Source organism: Phragmites australis, chromosome 1, assembly GCF_958298935.1.
Source record: "Phragmites australis chromosome 1, lpPhrAust1.1, whole genome shotgun sequence".
Lineage (NCBI taxonomy): Eukaryota > Viridiplantae > Streptophyta > Magnoliopsida > Poales > Poaceae > Phragmites > Phragmites australis.
Window position 1 is genome coordinate 40,665,980 of NC_084921.1, and position 20,872 is coordinate 40,686,851.

The 20,872-nt window shown below is 47.6% G+C and overlaps 1 pseudogene; it reads left to right on the top strand.

Annotated features, from left to right (window-relative positions):
* The first annotated feature begins 9,663 nt into the window (after nt 1-9,663).
* Nucleotides 9,664-11,235, top strand: LOC133889408 (putative Peroxidase 48; annotated as a pseudogene).
* Nucleotides 11,236-20,872: the final 9,637 nt, after the last annotated feature.

Here is a 20,872-nt window from a genome sequence, read left to right on the forward strand (position 1 = left end):
CCGCCACCCCCTCACTCGAAGGCAACCGCGAAGTTTACTGGAGGTGCTACGTGATAGCTGTCGTGCTGATTGCAGGAGTTCGTCCGTCAGTCGCGGAGATCATGGAGCGAAGTTGGTCGAAGGGTGCAGGCGTCCAAGCACCTTCTGGTCACCGAATCGGCGCAGGCGGAGGCTAATCGACTTCGATTGTCGAGCGAAGCCTCGGTTCGCGTCCCGCATCCTTTGAAGCGAGTGAAGGCAAGACCAGGTCTTCGCCGGGGGGGCGAAGGCTGCTCGTCATGTGGTCGGGCGAAGAGGGCTTCGACACCCTTCGAATGGACGGCCAGCTCGACAGTGGGCCCGACTACGGTTGTCCTGGGTACTGTTGTAATTATGGGATCACGCTCATTTGTACCATATTACCCCCGAATATTCCGGAAATGTAGCAGGTTAGGGGGTAAGATATGTAAACAGGACCCGTGATCGCCGGGTACGGGCTATAAATAGAGCCACAGTGTAACCGTAAGAGGTAATTGAAAACTGTTCCACTTTCAGTACGTGTCACTCTAACGGACCTTCGACACTTGCACCTCCGAAGGCCTGCCTTGTCTGGGACTTCGATCCCAACAGCAGAGTTGTACTCTCTGGCATGCTTGAAGTCACAAAAACGGAGCCAGGCCCATTCTTGCTGTGCGAGAGGCTTCATGGTGTACTTAAGGCGCTCAAAACACTCCTACAGTACGTCCCATACTTGCCGGCGGTTTGCCCTTTTTTTGTGATGGTGGCCATCGAGCCACCAAGTACTTTGCCGGCTACATGCCATCGGTGGTGGTGCGTTAGCCCGCCAGCTTCATGCCGGTGAGGTACAGTGCACCACCCTCCTTTTTTTCTTTGTTTCTAATCTGTGCATAGGATTTTGGTTGCCGGTTTGCCAGCCAGCGATGCTTGGTGGTGGCTATGGGCCCCACCAATGCGATGTGATCTGTTTGCTACTGTTGTGATACCTACTGTTCATGTGATCGATTTTCACAGCGATGATGCTACACGATACTATAGATCTATTTGCTACTATTCATTGCTACGGGCTACTGTTTATAGATCTATTTAGTCATGAAAACGGTAGCATGAGAAAATGTACCAGACGATCTCGTACCTTTCAATCCTTATGAGCGAGACGATCCAATTCTCTAGCTTCTCCTGGCAGAGTCTCGTGCTAATAATGTGTTAAGAAACTGCTGCTACCAAGCGTAGTCCATTGATTCCACAAGAGAACGCTTGCAAAAAAGAGACACAATGTAAGGAAAAGACCGTCTATTCTTTATTCGTCTCTATTTATAATGAGGGATGCACTCCCGTATATATAGCAGCAAAAATTTCTACGAGATAGAATTGAATCTTTCAAGAGATCGAGATAGGTCCATATTCTATTGTAAAACTCTATGTTTTCTAACCATGCTGATTCGCTATGTTGTGATCCCAATTCTCGTAATCACAACAGTAGTAAAACATGCATCGGACTTGAACTAGGTATACATGAGGGCGAGCAAAACCACAATTAGAAAGAAGCTGGATTATACGCAACGTTTCATTAGTGGCTGACACTTCAGTGAAGTGAAGGTGGTTTTTGTCTCAGGCGTTTGTTACATGCATGCCTGCTACTTTTACCCTCGAATCAAGAGTTCTACATCTACCTGGTTACGTGGACAATTCACTACCGAAGACATCTATCCTTTTTCTTAATTTCTTATTAGAAGTTTATACGCAAAAATCTAGTTTTACTGCAAGGTTATCACTGGCTAGTTGGGTGGCTAATCGGTTAGCGTCCTCGTCCAAAAAATGCGAATTCCTCGACCAATATCTTACAGTATGACGTTATAATTTCCAATCCGAAGATTGATCTATGCAGAAACGCATCTGCTCCTTGGGGGCAGATCACGTATCAGAATAACAACTTGATCGCCACACGATTCCTCTGCTTTTTCTTAATGCTTTTCCTCCACTGAACACTGGGTCCTGATTCCTGAAGTTGTCATGAGCCAAGGAACGAAGGACTACTACTTGAGGCAGAAGGGTTTGCGTCGTGCATCGAGCATGTGTGCTCATCGATGCAGAGGCTAGACGCTAGAGATGACACCACGATCGCACAAAAAATATTCCTACTTATCTGCGCCTGATAAGATGGACCAGCTCGCTTCGCCGGTGGATAATTTCTTGCTCTCAACTTGATTCTATCTCTTCTTTCTTTCCCAGTTGATTCTTGGATTTCCTGCGTCGGAGAAGGATAAAAGATTCGCTGATCGATCCAGCGGCCGCGTTCGCCGGTCCTCCAGCGTGGCGTGGCGTGGCGTGCCGTCTCACAGCAGATGAGGACCGCCGCGCCCGCGCGAGGTGCCTGTTGTGTTCGACTCGAAACGGGCCTCGGGCACACGTCCCAGGCAGGGGCGCTGATGTAAGAGGCGGCAGGAGACGTGACATGCGTGTGCTTTGACGGCTGACGCCGCCGCACAAGAGTACAAGTCTCCTCAGACTCAAGCGGCGGCGGCGGCGGCGGCAGCGACATCTCGGATCAAACGCTGGCCCATCAAAAAGTAGGTTCGGATCGAGCAAGTGCGCGTACCTTAATTATCCGCCGGGAAACCGTGTTCTGATACGGCTCCGACCTATCGGGCCATGAGCCGTCCTCGCCGTAGGATCCGCGCCGACCTCCGGGTGCAGGGAGAATGGAACCTGGAATTGTGGCGCCGCGTGCATGCGGATCCCTGTCCTTTCGAGCGCGCGCCGCGTTCTATCCGGACGGAGGAGACTGAGAGCTGATTCTGGGTTCGGGATGCTGGCTGGGAGCTAGCTGAAGGCTTGCCGCTTGCAGCTGCCGTGCTGAGCACCGCTTTCAAGTTTCAACTGCCACGGTGTATGGTGCATCCGTGTCAGCGCCGAATCGTACAACTGGCGTGTCCTTGCCCTCCTTCCTGCTGCCTTCCTCGATGTACCAGGAAGGGGACTGACTCTGGCGCACTGCCCTGCTTACCGGGACAGCTTGGATCTCATCTCATCTAACAACATTGGATTACATGTACAGTCGGGCTGGGAGTGGAACAAACCCTTTTTAACCAACATTGGAGTACAAGTGTAGCTCCTTGCATCTCATCTGAGATGGCGTTGGTTTTAAAATCAAAGGGATAATTGTAAATTTGTCACTGTTTTGAACCGTTATTGCAAACTTGTCACTAAAAAATTACAAAAATACCACCAAAACTATCATTCAAGTAGCATTCTTAAAAAAATAAAAAATCAGTGGCAAATTTGCAAAAGCCCCTTTATCAAAACATAGGATGACGAACTGCAAAGTGAACTAAAGCCTAAGGGCCTGTTTGGAAGTTCTGTATATTTCACGGCTGGAATTTTTAGTGCATAAGAAAAAAAAAATATTTCACTATTTGGATAAATGTTTCCATCTTAACCAGAAGAAAAACGAAGAACAATCACTGCTTGCCAGCACGATGAAAAACGAAAAATATTTCACTATTTGGGACATGGAATACTCATTTTTTCAACGTGCAATATTACGACAATTCAAATATGAGATTACTTATCAAAAGACTTGATGTGAGAAGCAGAAAGCGTTGGAGAAACGTTGGGTACCTATGAGGCCTCTTATTGCAACCTACCTCATGTGTTTCATATTATTAAGGGAATAAACCGTAGTACATACACCGCTTTTAAGGAGACTGAAATGGATGAAAATCAGTCCAAGATTTTTTGATATGCTTTCTTTTCCTTGGGTCAGTGTATTTAGTCCTTACAACATTATCATCCTTTGCTTTGTGTGGATGACACATTCTTGACTGAGAAGTACAAAGGTCAAATTCTCACTGTAGTTGGAGTGTATACAAATAAACAGATACTTCATTTGGCATTCATGTTTGTAGAGGGTGAGCGCAGGTTGAGCTGGCTCAAGTTTTTTTAAGCATCTTAAGATTGGAGTTATCCGTGATCAACCTAATATTTGCATCATACATGACCGGCATGCTAGGATCTTATCTGTTATAAAGACACTGCAAGAGGATTTAAGTGAGCCGTTCCCATGGCCTGACCTGTAGAACAGATGGTTCATGCGTCACATAGAAGCAAATTTCTACAAGAAACTTAAGAGTAAGGCACTAATGAACATGTTCAAGAGCTAATGCAGCAAGAACCAAAGTCGCAAGTTTGATGCTCCGTGGAAGGAATTGGATAAGAACACAAGGACACACGTGCAAGAGAGAAATAAGAAGCCGCCTACTAATAATGACACTGTACCAGAGACACTGCCACCTCTTGAAAAACGCATTGACCTTACTAATATGAGAAGAAGGTCGATAAGAAACATCAAATGTTTCTCGCACTGGATTGAGGCAAAGCCAAAGGAGAAGTGACCCTTTCTCTACGATAGCAGAGGTGCTAGGTTCATGTACTGTGCTAACTCCTTATCGAATATGTGTATTATGAACTAATATATTTGACAATTTATAATATATGCATTTGGTTGATATATTTTGGTAGGTATGACATCATGACTACCAACATATCAGAGGTTTACAATTGGGTCATCAGAGAGCTGTGTGGACTCCCTCTTGTTGCAATCGTTTAGTGCATTTTGTATGCCATGATTGGGTACTACAAAAAGTGGCATGCTCATGTTGTTATTCGCTATACAACAATGCATACTCCGTATGCCGACCGAATGATGGAACACTTGCAAAAGAAGAACGAGAAGGAAATAGAACACATGGTTCATAGCATGGGCGTCACTGAGCACCGCTTTGAGATAACCCTAAGATCAAAAGGAGGAGTGGGAAGCAATACCACAGTTTTCACTCATGAGGTGAACCTAGGACAAGTTTTGAATGGATGGTGCGAATGCACCTGCAATAAACCGAAGCTTTTACATGTCCCCTATTCCCATGTGCTGACTGTATTATCACAAGTGGGTGTGGGAACCTCATTATATGTGTCCCAATTTTACTTGAAGGAAAATATGGTGCTGACCTAGACTAGGGAGTTCTATGGATTCAATGCATATGGTGACTTCACAGTTTATAACAGAGATATGCCGATATGTCTGCCCCCTATGGTGTTACTTAGACATACATATGGGAAATGTGGTCAGCCGAAGACTAGGCGTATTCGCAACGATATGAATGAAGTTGAAGTTGGCGGGCCTGTGAGGAGGTACAATGAGTGTGATGAGTTTGGTCACAAAGAAAATGATTGCCCATAGTTTAACCGCGGCAATGATGGAGCAGGGCCATCCACCGGTAGTCGACATGGGAGAGGTATATGTGGAGGACAAGTAGTGCACGAGATTGGGACAAACCAGGAGGGATATGCTATCTAGGAAGTATGTGTTTCTATAGTTATTTGTGTATGATTTAAGTTTGTTTATGTATTATATATGTTCTTGATATAAGAACTATGTGATCATCTATTTATATGAATTATTTTTTATATGTTGTTCCTATTAATTGTTGTATTATGTTTGTACCATATGTGCTACCACTTTTGTAGACAACCCGTTGTCGTTTAACGCAACCCATCGGCCGTGCGTTCCACATAGAGGCCCCTATGACCTTTCCTGACCTAGGCTCGCGCCCTGACCAGGTAGGAGGCTCTGGATGGACCGGGCATTTCTACGCTAGTCTTAGCCTCTGTGCCCTGATCAGGTAGGAGGCTCTGGTTGGAGCATGCCTCAGTATGTTCCTACGCCAGGTATGTCATGACTCTTTATTCCATAATGTCTGACTTGTTATACATTATATGGGAATATTCACTTGTTTTTACACGATGAAATGAAGATACGTTCCGCATCGAGACCACCGCATAGATTTTCGAGAGCTCACCGCACTCCAGCGGGAACCCGCTCTTTGAATTTGGAGGGGCCTCCAAAGTGATCAACCCCTCCTAGTTGTATGGTGCACCACTGCCCACTCAGGCTATGCAGCAGGAGGCAAAAGACACCTAGACTTTATATTTTCCCAGACGTGACCGCCGCGAGCCTGATTGGTACACACCTTCCGCATACAACCATTCGCGGGAGGAGGAGGAGGCAGACGTTCCAGTGTTAGCACGCAGGCCAAAGCATGCCAGAAGCAAGGGCCAGGGTAGGGGTTAGTCGTAGCATGTTTTACTTGTATGCTTAGTCAATGTATTTTGTTTAGGCTACTGCATAACTATTTATTTTGTGTACCTTTCCATTCCATTAGTTCAAACTGTTGCTGCACAATGAAAAATGAACCACTCTGTGTTGCCAATAATCGGCGGATCAGTCAGAGAAGATGCTAGAGCATGTGATTCATCACATCCATAGCACTACCACTACAGTCGGCCTACACCTATAGCTTGGACATATCCTCGCTCCACGCAGTAAAATGATGAGGAAACACTCGCCCATGACCTTATCCCTTCTGCGATAGTAACGCACGATCATTGATCTCTAAAATAGGCCACGACCATTGAGACACACCTTGCTATCATTGATCTCAAAAACAGGCCACAGCCACCTACTCTATATAAGGGTAACCCAAGAACGAATTCACTTCAGTGCATATAAACCAACTACTTCATCTCCACCGCAATCTCATCCATGGATTTTGGGTCTGGGTCCGATAAGGGTAAGGGCAAGATGGGCACTTACGAGCTATGACGCGACATCCTTGATAGATGCAAGCCTGGGGATGAAGAGCGAAAGGGAAATGAAGACCCAGAGCAAAAAAAAAAATAGGGAGATGGAGCTGCAGATAGAAGCGCACGAGACATGCATGGCACGGTGCGACTGCGGTAAAATAGCACACGTGAAACCGTTCCCCCTTGCCACGGTTGCTTGGTATCATCGTGGGGTAAGTGTACATGACATCCTATCGTACTATGAACTTCATCTAATTTAGCTATTTCTCTCCAACAGTACAATAAGCCTAGGTGCAATTACGAATAGTACGCGAATGAAGAAGAGTACACGAACATCAACTATGGCTATGAGAAGGCTGAGGCAATGAGGCGTGCGAATGTTGAACGGCCGAAGATGAGACTACAAAAGCTTAATGAAGAGTGACGGGATAAGTATCTCACTACATACGATAACATGTAGGTTGCTCCATAATGCGTGTGTGGACTACCGGCTGTGTCAGGGCTTGTGGCACGTGGATGCAACTTTCAAAAGATCCGCTGGGAATATCTGGATAATAAGTCTTCATCTTTTTCACCAACCCAGTAGATGTTTTCATATACCCGGCAATTTGTCTTTCCATAAGGCATACTTTATTTAACGATGGTGTACTACATATCATTGTAACTTATAGTAGATTATGTAGGAATATGGTACGAGTCGATGTATGTTGTCTTATGTACTATAGACACAGACATGCAACGAATGCTTACGATGAGCCTTATATGTGATGTAATTTATTTCCATCAATGAAATATCCGGGATTTATCATTCTACTAATACATCTTTTCTAAGCACAATGCTTTCATAGGATTCTTTGACTTCTATGCAGAGGTAATAATAACTCATTGCTGAACTTTTACAGAATGAGATAACCACACCAAGCAATAGCTTTCACAGGGAATCTCTATCAAGCATTAATGCCACAACTTTTCTAGCTTTCATAGGAAATCCATGCTCATTTGTCCTCGTGCACAATACTCTCATGCTCCAGCCCCCAGCCGTGCCTATGCACTCAGTCCCTAGCCACTATAAATTACCCCATCCTGAACCATGGATAGACCACTCCTTCCTCAGCTCTTTCAACTGAAGTATCTCCCTCAGCTCTACCAAGCCCACCCAAGAAATATTAGAAGACTTCCATCCCTCAGGGGGTGGAACCGTCGATGTGCTTATGTGATAACCTTCCTAGGACATCTACTACACCTATGGCAGATGCTTCTTTATGTGTGCCAACTAGCGATATAGATCACTCCTATGACACTTTGCATACGATTTCATGCACTGTCTTACTAATATTCTCTGTTGTTTCATTTATCCAGTCTTTTTCACTTATCTGTGACTTCATGGTATGGTTGGATACGGAGCAAAATGAGCACCAGAAGCGGTGAGTCGACATGAATATACGGTGAAAGAGGGAAGGTTACAAATGCTGCGAGTACGAGCAACAATAGGAGGAACTACGGATGAAGCGACAAGAGGAGGAGCACATGAGAAAGGCCGCGAAGGAGTGCACCGCGCCTCAAGCATGTGAAACAGAGAGGGAAATGAAGCAGGAGAGGGTCCGTCACGCTAAGGCGGAGGGCCCTGATGTCTTGAGGAAGGGCAAATATATTAGATAGACTCAGTAGAGAGTATCTATTATAACTCGAACTATTTTCATTCTCTAAGACATGTTAGGTTTAGAATCGATACGCTATTAGGTTAGTCTTTAAGCGTTCATCATCTCTGAATGGTTAGGGTCCATTCGCAACTATCATGAAAAACCCTACGTTCCATGTAATTTTCATCAGCGTATGTAACCTTCATACCGAGTTTTATGATAACTATGTTTCAAAACTACTGTTATTTGAAAAATTATATCTTGCACCCTCCCAAGTTTACTTCACTCGAAAAATTACTCACACAATTTTACATCAAATAAAAAAAGAAATATCGATAATCAAATAAGTACTTGCACAAAATTACATCAAATAAAAAATTAAGGAAAAAAATTGTTGACAATCACACAAGTACTTGGACAATTTTACATCGAACCATAAAATTAAGAAAAACTTTTTTTGCATGCAAAAATTATAATTTAAATTAATTTTCGCATTTACAAGATATTTTTTGCTGAATGGAAAAGTAACGCAATATTTTTTGCGAAACTAGGTCGTAAAATACTATTTATGCACTACCGTTCAACAAAAATTCAAATTTTCAATTTTTGGAAACACGAAAATATTTTCGCTATTATGTAGTTTGAAAAATATATTTTTCGCAGAATGGTCTCACGATTTCTGTAGTTTTCGCTTTACCATGGTGCGAAAATTATTTTTCGCTAAAGAGTCACGTACAGGTGATATTTTTGAAATTTCATGATTTTCTGTATTATTTCTGAAATTACCATAGAAATAATATTAAAAAAATTCCGCAAACTTCACCGTGCCACACTAAACACTAGACAGAGTAAGAGTGCACGTTTTCTTTTTTGAAAACTCGGAGTGCACGTCTGGAACTATGGATGCCCAGGCCCGACATGGAACGTGTAACTTCTTTTGCTTGGATGGCCGCGTCGAATAATACTCAAATCTGCTCCTCTTCTCCGTTGGTGTTCTCTAGCTTACATCGTTACAGCACTGACACAATCTGGAAGCACACACAAACAATGTGGTTCGGTACCGTCAAGTCTCAATCAGATTCTTGCACAGACAACGCCATTGAGCCACAACCACAGGTGCACGAAATGCAACAGGTAAACTTCCCGCAGGCCGTTGCGGATCCGGCTCCTCTTCGGTAAAGTTAGATGTGCTACAGTAATTTACAGTTCGTGTTTTCACGTCTGTCATATCACGAATGGACGGTCAAGATTTTAGAGAATACGGATCCGGCCGTTGCAAATGTAATTTGTAGTTCGTGTTTCCTCGTCCATCATATCACGAATGGACGGTTAAGATTTCAGAGAATATAGATCCGGCCGTTGCAAATGGTCCATGAAATATTTCCCGCGTCATTTTAAAATCCTCACCTTCATTTGGCATACCTCAGCGACCCGGGCAATGCATCGTCGTCAATACAAGAACAGAGGAGGCGATGTCCAGAACTCGGGCGCACGGAGTGATCTGGTTGCTTGCCGCTTTGGTCGGCCTGTGCACCGTCGGTATCCGTTCGGATGGCAGCAGGTCCTCCTCCGCGCCTTCGTTTGACGATTACGAGGAGGACGGCGGCGACGATCCGTCCTTCTCCTTCACCTTCCCTGAGACCCGGCCGCGCGGGCTGGCGTTCGGGTTCTACGGCGAGATGTGCCCGGACGCCGAGGAGATCGTCTCGTCCACCGTGCGGAGGCTCTTCCACGCGGACCCCAACGTCGCCGCTGCGATCGTCCGCCTCTTCTTCCATGACTGCTTCATCCACGTACGTACAAACAAACTCCACGCCCGCATCTCATAATGCCGTTTTACATTACCTGCGACGCTCACGCGGGCACACGCCAAGATGCTGTCTTTCCCTGGACGCGCGTGCAGGGCTGCGACGCATCGGTGTTCCTGGATGGAGTCAACGGCCGCAAGTCGGAGCGGGACGCCACCCCCAACCAGTCGCTGCGTGGCTTCGGCGCCGTGGAGGCGATCAAGGCGAGGCTGGAAGCGGCGTGCCCGGAGACCGTCTCCTGCGCGGATATCCTGGTCCTCGCCGCGCGGGACAGCCTCGTCCTGGTGGGCGAGCCCAGTTACCCGGTGCTCACCGGCCGCGGCGACAGCGCCCAGAGCTTCTACGATTAAGTCAGTGCGCACTTCCCGGCCCCAAATGCCACGTATGCCATGACTCTCGATGCGTTCGCACGACGCGGCTTCACCGAGCGCGAGACCATCGCACTCGTAGGTAGTTCTTAGGTTTTTGCAGCATGTCGGCCAATTGAGCCCCCTGTAGAAGTATTGCTCTTATTTCTTTCGCTCTTCTTGGCGCGCGCTCTCGCAGGAGCACACAGCATCGGGAAGGTGCAGTGCAAGTTCTTCAGGGACAGGATCTACAACTTCGCCGGGAGCGAGCCGGACGACTCCATCGATCCGGACATGGCCGGCGAGATGCGCGCGGCGTGTGGTGGCGACGGCGACGGCTCGGCGCCGATGGGGATGGGGTACTACAGGCAGGGCCGGGAGGTGGGCTTCGGCGCGCACTACTGCACGAAGCTGCTCGGGGGCCGGGGCATCCTGCGCGCGGACCAGCAGCTCACGGCGGGGAGCACCGTGCGGTGGGTGCGCGTGTACGCGTCCGGGGTGCGCGGCGAAGAGGCGTTCCGCGAGGACTTTGCGCACGCCATGGTTAAGCTGTCGGCGCTCGCGCCGCTCACCGGGTCGGCCGGGCAGGTCAGGATCAGCTGCTCGAAGCCCGTCGAGGACTTTGAACCGTAATTGTGGGGTAGTGTTTATGCATGCCACGTATGCTGGTAATGAACTTTTGTCAAACGTGCATTTTATGGCCATGAATTGTACATGTTGTTTGGCAGTTGGCACAACATATGTTACATCACTGTAAGGCCATCGTTCTAACAGATGTGGTTCTCCATAGAACCAAAAATGTTTCCCATTTTTAAAGATAATTTTTAAGCGAACATTGTTTTGTTTTTTCTTTGAGAGGGAGAGCGGAATGCTTTTTATGACAATCTAGACTCGACTACTTGTTGGGCTGACGAGAAGGCCATTTTGCATCTGGGCTGGTCTTGTTTCATGTGCGCAGTTTTGCTTTCTTTCTTCTTCTTTCCCCGACGGAATTCAAGTGGGCTGTCAATTGGAAAAAATACATATTGCCCCTCTCAACTATTGCCCAAATTTGTTAGTTTCTCTCAAACTGTAAAATCATATTCTCACTTTCTCCAACTATTCAAACTAGTGCAATTTATCTCCTTAACTAGTTTTGATGATTGTTTCGTTCTACATGGCGATAACTGTGTAATGTTGACTGGGTTTCGAGGCTAAGGTGGCTGACACATAGCAACCACGTGGGATCGAGGTGGATACTGATTGGGCAACTGGTTGACTGTGATTATGAAGGACGCGTGGTGGCTCCTGATTGGTTGGCTAAAGCTGGATGTTATGGTTCTAGATCTAATCTTAACCATGAGTTTTTGATTTAACAGTTCGGATTGATGGCGACCTATGGTGAGTACTGAGATGGCGGAGGAGCTTGGTCACGACGGCGGTGGCACCAGAGTTGGGCGGAGACCTCGTCGCCGACCTCAGAACTCGACAGCGAGTTGGCTGGGGAGCATCAGGGTCGGATGGGGATCTCACCTCGAGCAACAGGGAGATCGGAGAGGGGGTGAGGCAGCTGTCGACGAGTAAGGGCAGCAGCGACCTTAGGTACTTCAACGACGACGGTGCTCCGATAGCTGGGGACGAGGGTGAGGGCGCTGGAGTGGTCAGCGGGAGATGGTGAAGCTCTGGGATGACTTGATAGCGCCAGTACGGCGTGATTCGGTGTGGTAGCTAGAGAGCAGAGGTGGCGTGGATCCACATAGCCACCGCCACCTCCTCACAGCTCCTGCCTCTACTGCTCTCCTCCTCATCGTACGCCTCTATCCGCCTTGTCGAGGGTTAATTCCTGATAATGTGCCCGGGGTATACCGGTCGATGGAAGAGTGATCAATGTTTCCTATGACAGTGTGTGTGTGTTTGTGTAGATGATGAACTCAAGAATATAAGAGGTTATCTAGGTTCAGGCCTTCTGTGAGATAACAACCCAACACCTTGTGTATTTTTTATGATGGGGAGTAACTTGGTTACAGAAAGAGTTTTGTCCCTTACAAGCTTGATCATTCCTCCTTTATATAGTAGGAGAAGAAATGTATATACAAACAGTACATGCTAGAACTATGTCAGTCTCATTCGTGTCGAAAACCCCTACTACGAGGCCATCATTATGGAGAGTGGGTATGCTCGGTCTTCCTGGTTGTCTTGTGCGTCCAGTCCCATCAGCCGCATGTTGTCACCCCCACTTGCGAGACCGTCACACTCACATGTAGGGTCGTCCCGTAGCATTAATTGCTACGAGACGGGCCACTGCACCACTGCGTCGGCTATAACTTCGCTCGTCGAAAGGAGGTGTCTGGGAACAAAAAACACTTGAGTGCATAGCATTAAATGAGATTAGAATGGTTAGGTGAATACTTGCCCCACGAACAGTAAGGGATGGTCATGGGGTTTCCTTCTGCGATCAGGGAATTGGTTGCGCAAGCCATGCTAGATGTGCGTGCGAAGTCAGCTTTTGATAATATCTATTGCCAGTGGGCCTTTGCTGGTATGGGCCCATAGAACAGGGAACCCCCCCCCCCCATTCTTTACATTGACAGTAGCCCCTAAGCTCCCCTGGGGATGCGGGAGACAGAGTGGTTTTGCCACATGACCGTGCTCGTGGTCGTGGTTTGGTCGTACCACTTGGGCCCCACATGAACATAGGTTTTAGCCCAAGAGGTGGCCATCGATGCCGCCCCCTCACGTGGTTGGCTCAAGGAACCACTTCCTGAGGGGAGGTTAAATGTCCAGAGAGAGAAAAAAAGATGTAAGTGGGAGAGAATTATGGGAGAGAGAAATATTAGCTGCCACCGGAACCGAGAGAATTTTGGTTCCCATGCGCGACCCTTCGAATTTCATCTCGGCCCTATAAATTGGAAAGCTAAAGGTTCTCCACAACCTTTCTCCAATATCTCCTAGCCTCCACCCCTTTGCACCCAAAGCTCCTTGTTTTTCGTTGTCGTTCATGCTTCTGTTGCCCCCACCGCCGTATTCCAATGGCGCTGCTCACAGGCAAAGAGCCAAACTTTCCCAAGTCCAAGTGTAACACAGCGAGAATGAAATCGATGCATGATAACCATTAGCTCCCTCATCGCCTATCTTCAGGGTACTGCCCTGGGGAGGACGTCCCTACTCCCCACGAGGGGGAAATTTCGATGTTTGTCTCCTTCTTGGCCAACCTCATTCCTTCCTTTTTTGAGTTCTTCACCACCGTCACTTCCTTCTACAATATCTGTCACCTCCATCTCAACCCCAATTATATCATCATGTTGAGCGTCTTTGCTCATATGTGCGAGAATTTTTATTAAGGCTGAGCCGTGCCTTGACCTCTTCAATTTTCTCTACACGGTCAGGTTACATACAGGGCCGGCCATCGAAAGTTGCGAATTTCGCCTCTGTGACAGCGTCGCAGGCTCCTACCTCAAGATGGGACTTAAGTCATCGTTGTCAAGTTGGAGTGAGGATTGGTTCTATCTTGCGATAGAAGATTCCTTGGACAGCATTCGCATTCCGAGCTGACCGGTGCAAACCACCGAGCACTGGGGAAGCGCTCCCATGGAAACTTCAAAGTTGATGGTTCTCATGGCTTGGGTTAAGGGGCTTGCGAATGCCAGGCTATCGGGGTCAGATGTTGTTCGCGACTACATCAAACGCCGGTTGTGCCCTTTGCGGAGGAGAGCACATCCAGCATACAAGTACACTAGGAGTAATGATGTCACCTGGGAGGGCTCTGCGGGTAATCCCACAGCCACATCCTGAGTGTTTTTTGTTTTAGCCGTGCGGCATCTTAAGTATTCCCTTCTTACCCAGATCTCCCTGATGAGGCCATCGATTCACAAGTTAAATTCCTAATGGCGGGCTCCGAGGAAGGGTGGCCCTCCGCGTGATGATCCTCCACTGTGTGATCTCCCTTCGTCGGAGAGGGCTCCGATCAAAATGGTACGTTTAGCATTTTCTCAGAATTTTTAGCTCTAAGATTTCTTTTAGGTGTGGGTTTCATATTATGTGTCGCTGCAAGGTCTCCCTGAGGTCGACGTCATGTGTCCAGTGTTTGATGAGGTTATGGGGATAGTCTCGTAAATCAACTCCGGTACCCATCCGACCCCTTTGTCGCCTAGTACTGCTTTGGTCGAGAGTCAACCTAGTCGCGGTGATGATCAAACTGCTTGGACCCGGATATCGACCACAGGTGGAGGTCCTGTGTGCGACGTCAGTCAGCAAATGGTTGACCAACCTTGCCCCGACTAGACTCGCTTCGACCAGGTCTGTATCGACCAGGTCCGCACCGTCCAGACTCGCCCTGGCCATAGTCACTCTGACCTGGCCGGTACAAACCAGGTCCTCCCTTACCAAAGTCACTCTGACCAAGCCGGGGGCGACCAGATTACTTCTATCCAAGGCTCTATGTCAGTGGGGATGAGAGCTGCGAAGGGCTCTGCTTTCATGGAAGCATCCAAATGGGGCTGTGGGACATCGGTCAAAGGTGGTTTCACAAGGACAAGGCTCGTGCTCACCCCTCCGCCCACACAGTAAGCTTCTTGGTTAGGCTTAGGTGCTCTAATTTATCTTTTCTTTCTTGACTCCATAATCTATTGCCGTTGTATGTCCTCAAATCCCCCACAGACCCCGGTCGCGACTCCTTCGGCGCCTCAAAAAGATGCTTGAGGCCCCCAGCCTCCAGTAGCCCCGACACCAGGAGCATTGGCCATGACTTTCATGCTTGTGGAGCTGATCGTGGAGCCCACTCCAGCCTCAGACCTGCTTTCCTTGGTCGCCAGCCTTTCTGCCTCCATCCAAAGACTGATCACCGAGAAGGAGGCTGAAGGGATCGGTGACATACTCAGAGAGGGGTGAATTAGGACACTTAGAATCTATTCAACTCCAAAAACTACACAAGATAAACCTATATTAATTTCTATCTAAATGTGTTATAGGTTTATCTAGTGAGTCTACTCAGCACAAGGTAAATTGCAAAAATGTAAATGTGAAAACATAAATAAGGTAGAGAGAGCAAACTCAGCACAAGAGATTTTTATCCCGTGGTATCGATGGCATGAATACCACGCCTAGTCCACGTTGGAGCTCCATAAAGAATATACTTCCGGTTGGCATCCGGTCACGGTTCTTGAGCCACCAAGCCACCAAGGCAAGGTCTCAAGCACGATGAGCCACCAAGCTATCAAGGCAGAGCCACCAAGCTATCAAGGCAAGGTCTCATCACTAGCCTTTCTTCCGGTCACTTGCCGTTGTGATCACTTCAAAAATTGAGTCACTAAGGCAAGGGTCTCCACGTCCCTATACACGTGTCTTGCTGCCGCTCCACACCAAGTTGGAGGGTCAACAAGCTTGAGCCACCAAGGCCCAAGATGCCGATGAGTCACCAAGACTCCAAGACGCTGACGTACCACTTGGTACAAGCTAGGATCACTCCTTGATTCCTTCTTCAAGCTGCAGCACTAGCTACAACTCACTCTAGTCCTATAAGTACTAAACTCTCTCTAATCTTGTGCATAATTGTCTTGGATGATCACTTTAAGCACTTTAGTAGCTTGGATATCTTCTCAAGTGTATATGAGCTTCCTCTAGACTTCAGCAGCATACTGCATGTCAAATGACTGAATTGAGGAGTATTTATAGCCTCAAATCTGTCAACTATTTATTTTCCCAACCGCTCAAAAAAGCCGTTAACACCGAATGATCCGGTGAGAATAGTAATACTATAACATCGGATCATCCGGTGAGTACAAACACAGAAACTAGCCGTTGGACGTCCACTCAAAGTTTCTTTGAACACCGAACACTCCGATGTGCCTTCAAATCTATCACCGAACCTTCGAGTGAGTAATCTTGAGCTATTTAAGCCTTTGCAGCCTCTCTAGGTAAAATACTCCGGTGCATTCATTTGGTGTCCATTCCATTCACACCGGACCATCTAGTAAGTTGAACCTTCTCTTCTTTTTTCCTGGAAATACTCCGGTGCAACTATCTTTGTAATCACCAAACTATCCAGTGAGTTGATCTTCATTCTTTAGCACTTGCAGTTACCTCTGCAACAAATGCTCCGATGCTATACTCTGTTGTGCACAAATCAAGCACCGGACCTTCCGGTGGGTTGATCTTTAGTCTTCTACACTCGTATTCTTCTCTGTAAGAAATGCTCTGGTGTTACCCTATGTAGATCACCGGACTATCCGGTGAGGCCCTCAACATTCTCCCCCTTTGCTAGAAATACTCCGATGGGTTCAACACATAGAGCACCGAACTATTCGGTGAGGCTATCAACCTCTGTGCATAATGCTCTAGTGAGTGCAAACTCCTCTGCACCGGACCTTCCGGTGAGGTCAATTCTCCTGGGACTTCTCTAATTCAATCAAACTTTGTCCCGTGCCTTTTTGATGTATTGCATCTATGAGACCTACTAACATATATTCTTGACAAACATGTTAGTCCCAATGACTATGTTGTCATTAATCACTAAAATCATAATCTTGGCCTAATAGGACCATTTTGGTTACACCGGGGTCCTCAGAATGGGACTCAACAGTTGTCGGTGATATGGGAACCGGGGGTTCCCGAGTCCCAAGGCCAGGACAGCGCAGTGCCACATGACGCCCTCCCTCGGGGACCATCTCCCCAAGGGCCCGAGAAAAGCCAGGTTCGGGAGGGGGTGCTCGGGGCCAAGAACAGTTGGTCCCTGAGTACCCAGAGTTCCCCGAGGACCCGAGAAGAGCTAGGTCCGGGAGGGGGTGTTCGGGGCCAAGAACAGTTGGTCCCCGAGTACCCAGAGTTCCCTGAGGACCCGAAAGAGCCAGTTCCGGGAGGTGACGCTCGAGGCTAAGTACAGTTGGTCCCCGAGTACCCAGAGTTCTTCGAGGACTCGAGAAGAGCCAGGTCTGGGAGTGGGCGCTCAGGGCCAAGGGTAGTTGGTCCCCGAGTACCCAGAGTTCCCCGAGGACCCGAGAAGCCCCATGCTGGTGGACCCCGCAGGGACTCCATGATGAGGTGTTGATCGGTGGGGGGGCGGGGGGGGGGGGGGGGGGGCGATGCTGCATTTAAGGGGGAGCGTGGTCGGTCACATCCAACCACTCCCCCCCCCACGCCTGTCGTACTGAGTACGTCAGCCCTTGCCACCGCTTAGCCGGAAGGTGTGAGAACAATTATTGTGGTAGGTCCTATCGCATGTCCTTTCGTGGGGCCAGTGGAGATTGACGGCTTGAAGATATCTTCGATGGGTTCGAGGCTTATCGCCTCGTTGTATCAGACCGTGTCAGACTTACTCTGACCAGACGGGGCATGAGAGTGTACTCAGAGGCTCGTCGGTGGGCCCCCTGCACCTGCTAAAGTTGGGACGTAAAGATCGACGGGACCGTCCGAGGGTCGCACTTTCAACCCTCTGTAACATCAACTGTAGACCCATGATAGTTATTTTTCATTTATTATTTACAGGAACTTGTGCCCCCGTTCTGGGCTCCTTGGAGGGTCTCCCCCCGACAGATAAAGGGGGGGAGCACTTCATAGAGAAGAGAGGATCGAAGCTCAAGACTTGATAGATAGACCAAAGAAAGCTCAAGACTTAGAACAACAGCACCTTGTAATACAGAGAAAAACGAGAGTGCTAGAGATCCAGAGAAAGACATTCGAAGAGCATTAATAACACACTAGACACATAGGAGTAGGGTATTACGCCTCCGTACGGCCTGAACCTGTCTAAATCCTTAGTGCATTTACTCCTACTAGCTGACGATCATTAGTCCCGCCTAGGTCCCATACACACGCATTAACCCCACGTGCGAGGTAGATCCAGGACCAGACCCCCGGTCGAATCTCAAAGGGGGTCCCTCAGGATCCCCGCTTGCGGTGTTCATCCACCAACAGCGATCGTCGTGGATCTGGCTATGGGTAGCCCAATCAGGTTATCGACACTTACTAAAACGAGAAAATACACACCTATCTGGTGCACCAACTGTCGAGGGTTAATCTCTAATAATGTACCCGATTTTTGCCCTTCCCTGAGCCCAATTTTGGCCATAGACGAGATGCCCAAATTGGGCAGCCACCATCATCGAGCCTAAATTATTCTCATCGATAAGGGCTCCGTCCAATTCCCCTCTTCTCCACCATCTCCTAGGTTGTATCTAGCTTCCGCATCTCCAATTTATGCCCTCATTCATCGAGTTGCACCGACGCTGTTTCACCACCTCCCCTACCGAACGTGCGCCACCGCTAGCTCAACCATGGCAAGCATTGATCCCTAAACCACAGGTAGTACCCCGGTGGCTCCACCCCCGGTGTTGGTAGCACGGCGACCTCAGTCTCGTACACTCCGATGCCTAGTTGTGCCATTCACGATCAGCACGTTACCGGTGGGGAGTAGCACCATGTAGCCCATTACCCTTGCCAATGGCATCTCCTCGATTGGCCACGCTAGGTTTGGATTCGTCAGCGTGATGCAGGCGTAGGTCCGGTCGGCGAGGATGAACATGTTGTTGCGCAGCGCGAGGTGGTACGCGGGAGCGGGAAGAGGATGAAGGATCCAAACGCGGGAAGTTCCTTGGCATGCCGCCAAGGATTGTGGATAGGAACCGGAGTGAGGCGCGGTTGTATGGGTCGAAGACGACGACGCGATCATTGGCGAAGACGAAGATGGTGTCGTTGGGGAGGAGGTGGAGAAACGGGTAGAGGTTGTTCTCAGCGTCCAACTCCATCATCTCGTCCAAGAACGGAAGAAGGTCAGCACCGGCACGCCGGTAATGGCAGTAGCGGTGGGGACATGATGGGCATGGAGCGGGTGGCTCTATTTTTTCTGAAGAGAGAGAAAGGAAGGAAGAAGAAAAAAATGATATGTCATATGACATTTAGGGCCCACTCTAACATATGACTCAAGTCGGACAAAATCACCGTCCAAACCGCTCAGAGAGGAAAAACAAACAGTTTCAATTGTTGTGGGCGACTCCATATCTGTTTTTTTAGGTTCAGAGAATAAAATTGGACCGAGACAATAGTTAAAAGAGTTAAAATAGACTTTTTAAAAATCAATTCTACTTGAACTGCAGGTTGGGCCAAACCATTTGGGAGCGTGTCTATCCTTTTTCTCCCTTTTCTGCGGCAAAAAAGAGTGATCTTGCTGATGTTTTGCGCATGAATGAGATCGAGTTGGCGACGCACCATTTTCAGGTTCAGTACATACTTCATCTCCTTGTTGCTTTTTACTACACTACCAATGACCAAGACAGGTCGTTTATAAATCCTAATACTGAATAGACGTATCTCGCATGACCAAACATACACGGTTCCAGATAGGAGTACTTGCGAAAACGCGGCTAGCAGAGCACATTTCATCGCGCTCCGTCTAGTCTTCTGTCTTCTACTCCAGAGTCCACTCTTGAGAATATTTTTGGTACGTGGCAGCAAGGAAGCACACGCTTGTGCCGCTGCTGAAAAATGGCATGACCCGGCTTTTGAGACTAGCTATAGCTAGCTAGCCAGGTCCGTCCATGACTGTGGTACAGACTACAGAGGAAACGGACAAGCGTATTTCCGCACGCATGAGGTCTGCATGGCTTGGCTTTTCGAGTAGCACTTTTATTCATTGTGTGTTGCATCATATTGTGCACGGCAATAGCGCTAGGCAGCGTATGTGCAACCACCAAAAATGGTTCGATGCTTCATAGTTGAAACACTGCAGCTAGTGCTGAGATTTTGTACGTACCGCTCTCTGTGGAAAAAGGTTGGTAAAATGTATATATGCTAGCAGAAAAATAGACTAGAACAATTCAATGTTACAGTCGAAATTTTTTTTTAGTACCTAATGGATACAGTATATTGCCTTTGGAAATTATCAATTAATCTCTTCTGCCCAATTTATTGTGGTTATCAACGTTTCTAGAAGATAATATACCCTCAACATTACAAAATTATACGCACCATCTTCTTGCCTTTGAAAGTTCATACTTGTGACCTTTTTTTTTCCCCATAATGTAAGTATTTGAGCCGCTAAACTAGCATACAAAACCAACGTAAAAAATGCTCATACAAATAGAGTCAACAATTAATTCATAGTCATATCGTGATTTTTTAAAATGTTCAACATGCATCTATGTTCCTTGCCGTGCATATTTCTATGTCAAAATCATAGTCAACATTATGTGTTGGCAAATAATAATGAGCAAAACAACAATTTTATCCACGTGTACTGGTGAATAGCCCATTGTTGTCCACTTGTATGACAATCGCACAAATGGCCATTTCTCCTTCGCAACGAAGAACTCAAGTATGATATAGATCTACCATTTCTATACTCTGTTCCTTACTCTATCGTCTCTTCCCGAGCTGGAAGCCATGTCCAAGTCAAGAAGAGGTGCGTACTGTATACCATCGGAACGTCATAGCTTTTTCTACCGCTTTATCTTAATTTGCGACCCATAAA